This window comes from Tupaia chinensis, unplaced genomic scaffold, assembly GCF_000334495.1.
Source record: "Tupaia chinensis unplaced genomic scaffold, TupChi_1.0 Scaffold146525_1, whole genome shotgun sequence".
NCBI lineage: Eukaryota > Metazoa > Chordata > Mammalia > Scandentia > Tupaiidae > Tupaia > Tupaia belangeri.
The window spans coordinates 394,487-403,638 of record NW_006206380.1 but is presented as its reverse complement, the minus strand read 5'-3'; positions in this window follow the sequence as shown (position 1 = coordinate 403,638).

Below are 9,152 nucleotides of genomic sequence, written 5' to 3'. Positions count from 1 at the left end.
TCAATCCAGGTAGTAAACCTCCAGTGGGTTTTGCAAGCTGCCTGGAGTAAGGAGAATGGAGGGAGACGTCTCTCTCCCATACCCCCGGAGTTAGTGCACCTATCCGAGGGCCCATGAGCCTCTAATTACCCTGTCCCAAAGCCTGGGACCATTTCCAATAGAGTTCCTCTGAGAGCATTCTTAGTTCTCTCTCTAGAAAGTCTGAAAGGAGAAATCAAAACCTTGGGGGACCAGCAGTTAGCGTAATGGCTATGTCGCTGGACTCCCATGTAGTTGACCGAAGTTCGAGTCCCGGACCCGGTGGCTTAAAACTCATGCTGGGCGCATGTGCGTGCATGCCCAAGATCCCGAGAGGAGAATGGAGGAGAAGGGATTGCGGCGTGACCATCCCCCCTGGGGGGTGATTTCTCACTTTCTGTCTCTCTGTCTCTCTCTGTCTGTCTGGCGAGCGCACGCGCCCTATAGCAAAAACCTCTCCAAAAAAGAAAAAAAAAAGAAATCAAAACCTCTTCCCCAGATCCATTTCCAGTGTTGTGTGAGACTCGTCAGTGGTCAAAACCTCTTCCTCATGCTCACTAGTATGATAAGGCACCTAAAGATGCAAAATACCATGTACAAAAAAAGTTGATTAATGACGAGGGAAAAATAATTTCAGAAAACTCTTATTAACAAACTGTGTACCCATAATTTATAAATCTGGAAAAATAAAGGGCAAGAAAGAAGATAGGGTGCCCAGAGCTCCAGAAATCCAAAACCCAGAAGAAAAGGTGGCCAGAAGTTAGAGCTGGAGACTACAGAGAGCCTGGAGAAGCATAGCATGGTTTATACTCACAGACCTCGTCTAATGTTCGAGTGGAAGATTCAGTGGTTGCAGCGGGGAGAGAGCAGTCTGGAAAGTACCTAAAAGCACCATCTGAGTCATGGCACCATTATGTTAATGGATGGGAGAGTGTTGAACTGCATTGTGAAGTTCTTGGTTCTTTGGGTCCAGATCACTAAAATTAGAGATCTGTCCCTAGGCGCAAAATAAAACCACAACCACGAATGAAGTAGGTAGAAAAGAAGATTTAATAGAAAGAAAGGAAAGAAAAGAAAGAAAGTACACCCAAAAAGGTTGTTGGGCGGGCAGATTGCCAAGTGACAACCGTGCTTGGTACTAGTTAACCGTTATTTTATTACTAGAGGTCATGAATATTCATTAGTGGGAGGCCCCTTACGCTGCCTATGTCCTTCCTTTAAATTTGAATCCACACGTTCTTTCCTGCACCTGCACATCTTCCTCACAGGTAAAGAATGAGAAACTTGATCATGTATTTGCACGTGGTACCCAATGTGAGCCAGGTTGCCCCAATTAGACTGCCCAATTAGTCCATTGCCCTAATAGGAATTGGGGCATTGACCAAAATGGTTGCTTAGATCTTTTTGATAAGAGAAAAATGTACAAATCATCCCTGTGTGCTTCCCTCAGGCCTCAAGGAAGAAAGAAGGCAAATTGGCTTGCCCTCCTGGCACCTGGAGCTAGATGAGCCTTTCGCTTTTCTCTTAGGGCTGTCTATTCATGACAGACTAACTGCCTACCACAGGCCCTGTGTTTACCAGTGCCTTCCAGAAAACTGGCCTGGGACCTGCACCTGGGCAATTCTCACTCCCCAAGTAGACATTCAATAGGGAAATGAGATGGTTGATGTTCCCCTAGTAGTACATGCTAGAGTTCAGAGGGTGATACAACTCATTCCTCTCCTAGTGGGGCTGAGGATTGCTGTTGGAGTTGGGACTGGGATTGGAGGCATGGTATCCTCTGCTGCTTACTACCAGAAGCCATCCACTGCCATGGCAGATGGATTCCAACAGGAAGTGAATATTATTGATTTTTTTTTTTGGAGAGGTTTTTCTTATTGGGTGCATGTGCTTGCCAGAAAGACAGAGAGAGACAGAGAGATAGAAAGTGAGAAATCACCCCCAAGGGGGGATGGCCATGCTGCAATCCCTTCTCCATTCTCCTCTCGGGATCTTGGGCACACACACACACGTGCCCGGTGTGAGTTTAAGCCATGGGTCCGGGACTCAAATTGCTGTCGACTACATGGAAGTCCAGCGACATAATCATTACGCTAACTGCTGGTCCCAGTAGTGAATATTATTGAGACCTTACAAGTCCAGCCAGATTCCTTAGCTGATGTGGTCCTACAGAACCATAGAGGACTAGATCTCCTGACTGCCAAAAAGGGTGGACTCTGTTTATTTCTGTGAGCAGAATGTTGCTTCTATGTCAACAAATCAGGTGTGGTCCAAGACATGGCCAAGCAGCATCAAGATTTAGTCTCCAAAGAGTGACAAATGACATCTGACTCCCAGGCAGGTTGGAATGGGCTCTGGACATGGGCCCCGTGGTTACTACCTCTCTTGATGTTTCTGGCAGCTGTTCTTTTAGCACTGGCAGTCGGACCATGTATTCTTAAACTGATTAAACAATTCATAACCTCCCACCTTGAAACTATCAAATATCAACTGCTTGTTGCAGCTCCTGAAAGCTGTGTTTACTGCCCTCCTGTTTAATTGACCCTCCTCAAGTACAGTTGAGGAGACTTAAGAGGGGAGAATGATAGGGAAGGACTCTGAATTCATGAATAACTCAGAGCTGATAGCTGCATGAGGTTTCTGCCCTCCAGCAAACTTACTGCCCTCCCAAGAGCTACAAGATAAACTGAAAACTTTGAATGGATTAGTACTTTGAATGGATTAGTACCCAGAATTGACTAGACTTCCTGATTCTCTGGCTCCTCCATTTGATGCTAAGGAGGACAGGTTCTGAGCCCATTCCCCAGCCAAAGACCTCCCATTCCTCACCCAGAGATTTTCCCTTTCTTAATTCCCCCATAAAAGACTTTTGGGAACCTCCCTCAGAAAAATAAATAAAATAAGAGTTGATTCTGACAAAACTCTGGCCAGGCCCTTTCATTTATTGTCAAGCAAGATCACAGGCGTGTTCCATCCTATTCCCACAGATGAGCCCAGTTCACAATGGCATGTAATCTAATCAAGGTGCAGCCATTTGTGTGACCCTGTTCCTTTACCTATCCCATACTAAGACATCAGTCTTTTAGATAAGATGGGCTGAAACAGTTTTTGGCTTTACATCTTCCTCTAAGGGTTTTACACAATGCACATATATAACCTTAATAACCTTTTATTTAGTCTGTACCCCCCAAAAATATGTTAAAAAGAATATTTTATGCCTACTTGTAGATTTTTACTCAAATGAAATTTTAATGTTTTGTAACTTTGCATGTAGAAGTACATATATTAACCTTAATTTTTACCCTTTGTAACCTTAATAATTTTTTAAAGAATTATTTATTATGGGAACCAGCAGTTAGCATAATGGCTATGTCGCTGGACTCCCACGTAGTTGACTGCGGTTCGCGTCCCAAACCCAGTGGCTTAAAACTTATGCCAGGCGCATGTGCGTGCGTGCCCAAGAGCCCGAGAGGAGAATGGAGGAGAAGGGATTGCGGCGTGACCATCCCCCCTGGGGGGTGATTTTTCACTTTCTGTCTCTCTGTCTCTCTCTGTCTGTCTGGCAAGCGCACATGCCCCATAGCGAAAACTTCTCCAAAAAAAAAAAAAAAAAGGAATTATTTATTTTAAGATTTGGCCAGAGAGAGAGAGAGCAAGAGAGAAAGCTGCCAGGTCTGGGATTTGAACCACAGTTAGTCGTGTGGGAGCCCAGAATCTTAACCATCATACCACCTGCCAGTTCTCTTAACCTTGATGTTTTGTAAGTAAGCAATTTGACTTGTCATATAGCAACAATTTTTTAAACTAATTTTTTAAACAATTTTTCTATAAAACCAAATAATCCTATAGATCCCATCCCCCCCATAATTTTTTAAAAATCTCTATAAGAGTTAGAATCTGAGACCAACAGTTGGTGTAATGACTGTCACTGGACTCCCACGCAGTTGACCATGGTTCAAGTCCCAGACCCAGTGACTTAAACACATGTGTGTGCATGCCCAAGATCCTGAGATGACAATGGAGGAGAAGGGAATGGGGGCATGGCCATCCCCCCAGGGGGGGATTTCTCACTTTCTGTCTCTCTGTCTTTGTCTTTTTGGTGAGCACACACACCCTATAGCAACAACCTATCAAAAAATAAAAATAAAAAAAGAGTTAGAAGCCAAGTGAAAAATTACAATTTATATTAACCAGTAGTAATTTAATATAGCGTTAATTCTTCTTAAGATCTAAAATTACCTGAAAATTTTATAACATTATACTTATAATTATCAGATTTATCTTTAAAAACTATTCCTGGGCTATCTAAATACCAAAATATATTTAAAAACAGTTATTAGTTTCCCTATTAACTTTTTATAACATGTAAATATATATATCATATGGATATTAGATATTTTCCTTAAGTTGCTGATAATTCTATAATCTATTTTTACTAAATCAATGATACCAAAGCAATTTTGTAGTTTGATTAGTAAAGCCTAGGCTGACAATTATGAAGATATCTTTAATTTTATTTTTAAATTTGTAGCAGGCTTATTTACTTAAGTCATGTGAACTTGAAAACATTTGGATTAAATGCTGTGAACACTCTCTATTTACACACCAAATTTAATAGAGTTTCTTAAGGACTTGGCCACAAAAACATAACATACAAATTACATAAACATGTGTGCAACACAAATTAACATATAAGAGAGTTATAAAAGTATCCTTGTGTCAAACTCACCCTTCCTACCTAACTTTTGGAAACATTAAACTTATCTTTCTTCTAATATTCCAGATATACACACAGAAAATTCAACCCTGGAATGGGACATGAAGTCAATATCCAGGAAGTGCATCCAGATGCTAATTCCTTCAAAAATACCCTGGACTTGTGATGACATTAAATTTCTCATGTGAGAGATATGTAAGTGCAGGAAAATAAAAATGCAATAAACCAAAACAAAGAAACTAGATACTAACTAGATCTAATTAGATTTTCCCCTGCTAAGTTTTTACTAACCTCTAGGTTAGATGTCTATACCTAACCTCATCCCCAAGCCAGCTGACCTTCTCTGGTAGCTGCCTACCCATGTGTCTTTCATGTTTGGGGATGAATTTCTTCCCTATTAGAAATGTTTACTTTTGTATTTTTTTTTTATACCCTGTAGCTCAATTTTCCCTTCCCATAGCAGCACAACTTTCAGGGGACTCACTCCCTATGAGCTCCTTTGAGCAGCAGTAGGTTTGTCAATGAGCTGGCATTTCTCAATATGATAGCCAGTCCTTCTGCAAGCTTTGCCTTTTCTTACATAAAGTTAACTTCTCAGAGGCTGAACTAGCATAGGTAAAAAGTCCAAACAAAACCCCTCAGAAACAGGTTAAAAAGAAAAACAAAGTAAAAAATAAAACCTGTCAGTTTTCCTTTGGCAACCCATTTTTCAGGATTCATTCCCTTCCTGGGAGCTCTGATATTTTTTTCCTCTCCTAATTTTCCACTTTAGTATTTCTTCTGTGTCTATGTCTATATTTTCTCATGAGCATGAGACAAAAGAATCAAATTCACTATTGTTGCCATACTGGGTGTAGGGCCCATGCAGCCCAACTTCCTGCATCACTATTTTAAAACTATGAATACAACTTGAAAATATGGGCTAAGACTGGGATTTAAAAAAATATTTTATAAGGAGCTTGAAATCCAAGGTTTTATTACATTGTAATGACCCACAGTAAAAGAAAAACTTAGGCTTTGGTTATTATAAATAAGGAGACAAAGGCTGAGGAGAAGACTATACCACCAAGTATGAACACAGGCTTTAAATGAGTAACAAAAATTTAAGATGTTTACAGGATAGAAATTGCTGGCTGTGAGCAAAAGAGAAGGGGAAAAAAAAAAAGACCTCAGGCCTACTGCTGCCAGAAAACTGATGATTGTTTTCTACTAAAATATAATATAAAATATCTAAGACCTTGAAAATCAAGGAGGCCCACTGGATGAATATACCCTCTTGAACAGATAAGCACATATCAATTCAAATGAAATGCAAAAATTAAATAAAACTCTAGTAGACTGGTCTCTTTCAGCATGAGCTGTCCTGCTCTTTGACCCTGCATGTTGCAACAAGGCTAGGCTTTCCTTCTTCATTTTATGTGCTTAAAGTTTGGCCCATAGTATCCTAAAGAGGGAACCAGATTTGAGTTTGTTGACAATAACCATTATGTCAACTAATTTGCCAATGTGTATTTTCCCCAATTTTATTTCTGGTAAGAGAAGGAATAGTAAAAAATAGAAATTGTCCAGACAAGGGGAGTTTTTGGCTCCTTCTTAGTTATAGAAGCAGCTTCTGTTATTTTTCTTGAGACAGTCTCAAATTTATTCCTGTTAAATTTTTATAAGAAGTTCATTTTGTCATCTTTTTTTAAAATATTTTTTAACACTAAAGTAGAAACCTCATTCATTTTTTTTGAGATACAGATTTTCTAATTTAGCACACAAAAATACTTACTTAGAAATATCAAAGTTTCTGCCTGAGAAAATTCTAACCAAGATCACCTTTTGTAATTCTACCCATTTACTTAAATACCTTCAGGTCAAGGTGCCATAGATGTAATACATAAAACTAGCTGTGGTGCCCCAAAGAGGTCATCCTCTTTGCTCTTTTTAAACTGTAGATGTCTCATTTCTCATTTTTTTAAAATCCATTTTTAAAAGGAGAAATAGGCCTGTGGAAATTTAAGTATTTTAATGTGGTGGACCAGCATGCTTTTTTTTTTTTTTTTTTTGAGCATCTCTCCACTAAATGTCACTCTCATGTCGAAATCACTCATCTTATGTGTCTCAGTTCCCTTCAAGAACTTAAGCACCCTTGAAGGGTAGTCCAAAATGCTTGAGTAGCCAGCTCTTATTTTGCATTTACTAGATGGGCCTGTTATTATCGTGCTTGGGATTCCCTATAGGGCTGCTACTAGTCCTAAGAGGAGGAAATCTTCTCCCTCTCCAGATGCTCCCAATATAGTTCCCAGTTGCCTGGGATGCCTACCTGGCAGGGAGGAGCAAGTGCCCTTTATCTTCAGAGCTGAGAGGCTTAGTCTCTCATTTGCCTATGAATGAGACAGTCCAGTTTCTTCAGTGCAAACCCATAGCAGCTAATTGAAGCAGTTTTAAGAAGGCAAAGGAGGAAGACCCTTTAGAATGCTCCATTTTTTCTTTTTCTCTTTTTAAAAAATAATTAATGTACTTTCATACTTTTGGTTTTCCTAATTAACTTCTCAAAGGGGGAACAAAACACTACACCTTGGTCAGAGAGAATAAACCACTGCCCCTCACTCTGAGGGGAGCAAACTGCTGCTCCTCCTCAGAGGGGAACAAACTGCCACCCCCTTCTCAGAGGGGAGTGAACCTGGGTTACCCAGAACAGACAAACAAATGACAGATGAACAAGTAAAACCAGCTTAGAAATACACCAGACCATCTACCAAATTTTGGGAGGTCCAGGGCCAGAAGACTTACTAAATCTCTTCCAAAGACAGGCTTGGAGCTTGACAGTGAACAAAGGGTCCACTGTTGGTATCAGGCACTGGGTTCTAGGCTATCCCTTGGAAAATCTCCAGTTCATCTCTGGTCCCTTTGTGGATGCCATTTTGTCGACTGAAAATTACCAACTCTAAAAAATTAATAATTAATAATCAATGTGGTATATTTCCAAGCAAATTATAAGTGACCTAGGCCTGGAGAGGAGGTAAACATGCTTTTCTCTGGGTAATCAGGTATGGGGGCTCCTTTTATTTGATTTTGAGAGTGCCAGACCAAATTAGTGTAAAGATTGCCATTGGTCTGGCCCAAAAAGGCCGGCCATGTGGCAGCTGGAGCTTGTAGGTTATAGGTGAGTTATACAATTTTTAGGTTGGTGATTGGAAGGGAAGATCTGTGTCTTTGGAAGAGATTCATGAAAGAAATGCTTAATCTACATCTCAAGGAAAGGGAAGTTCTGTCTTGGGAAGAGATGAGCAAAAGAACATACTTGGTAATTGGTTGAATATATATCTTAAAGGTTCTATGCCATCCTGTTAATGGAAAAAAAAAAAATGGTCTGTTAATGTTTGTGGATGTGACCCTCCCTAGGCCCTCTGGAAAGGACTTTGGAAAAATAGGAAAAAGCTGTCAAACTTCTGTCTGCACCAGTATCAAATGGGCTGGAGGACTGGAGAAAGAATATTGTAGAGTGACCAGACCCTATGGAAGATGCTCATTTTCCTCTCTCTCTCTTTCTCTGTCATTCTTAGGACTTTGGAAAAATAGGAAAAAGCTGTCAAACTTCTGTCTGCACCAGTATCAAATGGGCTGGAGGACTGGAGAAAGAATATTGTAGAGTGACCAGACCCTATGGAAGATGCTCATTTTCCTCTCTCTCTCTTTCTCTGTCATTCTTATGTGCACATGCACACATTCTGTCATGAATAAAAAAGAGAAAATAATAATTAAAATAAATAAGTTCTATAAGAAAAGGTAAAAAAAAACTCAACAAAACACAATGAAAGGCAGTAATGTAGGAACTGATGTACAAAATATCTAAACACACAGAAAATAAAAATCGAAATGGCAAAATTATGTTCCTATCATTATTTTCAACATAAGTGAAATAAATAATAAACTCAAATTTAGTAGAAGTAAGGAAAATAAATATTGGGGCAAAAATAAACATTTGAAAAAGAAGAGAGAAATCAGTAAAATAAAGTCTTTACTAGATCTGTAGAGAATTGTCTGGTAATTTGATTGGGATTGCATTAAATATGTCTATTAATTTGGATAAAATTGCCATTTTGACTATACTAATTCTTAAATATAGGAAAATGGAACGTTCTTCCACTTTTTTGTGTTATATTCAATTTCTTTTTAAAGGTTTTCATAGTTTTACTTATAGAGGTCTTTGATTTCCTTGGTTAGATTTATTCCTGGATATCTTATATTTTTTATGGCTATAGTAAATGGGGTTACATTCTTCAGTTCTACCTCAATGTGTTTGTTATATATATAGAAATGCTATAGATTTTTGTACATTGATTTTGCATCCTGTCACTTAATTGTATTCACTTATCACTTCCAGGAATTTTTTGTGGATACATTTGGGTTGTCTATTTATATAATCATG